This window comes from Penaeus monodon, chromosome 15 (genome assembly GCF_015228065.2).
Source record: "Penaeus monodon isolate SGIC_2016 chromosome 15, NSTDA_Pmon_1, whole genome shotgun sequence".
Classification (NCBI taxonomy): Eukaryota; Metazoa; Arthropoda; class Malacostraca; order Decapoda; family Penaeidae; genus Penaeus; species Penaeus monodon.
Window position 1 is genome coordinate 16,168,996 of NC_051400.1, and position 414 is coordinate 16,169,409.

General features: G+C 34.8%; 1 protein-coding gene across 1 annotated transcript in view; it reads left to right on the forward strand.

The window, feature by feature from the left end:
- The window catches only part of LOC119581787 (mitochondrial glutamate carrier 1-like), a gene marked incomplete in the record, with an annotated part of 16,178 nt that overhangs the window by 1,314 nt on the left and 14,450 nt on the right, over nt 1-414 (forward strand).

Consider the following 414-nt stretch of genomic DNA (forward strand, 5'->3'; position numbering starts at 1 on the left):
CAGTATACCAATTATTTTTTAACTATGGAATCTAAAGTTCAATAAATAATATACCAAATATGCAGCTTTTTGCAAAGGTTAGCAAGTAGAGTCACCATATTGCAACAAGAGAATTCCTGTATGCTTAGGAACCATACTCTCTAAATAATTTAAGGCCCCAAGTTGCTGTGTACACACTTACATTCCATTGGCTTTGGTAATCACGTCTGATAACATGTGAGCATTCTTTACATGCTCTTGTTGTTGCTTATTTCTTTCTCTATAGTTATTTTTCCTCTTCTTCACCCTTTTCCCTGTTATTTGGATCTATGATTGTATGTGAGGGGAAGATTATGGGTTTTGGAAGAGATTCATGTGATATGTCAGGTCTTCAGTTATGGATTAGGGGTTCTTAAAGAATTTGGTAACATGTCT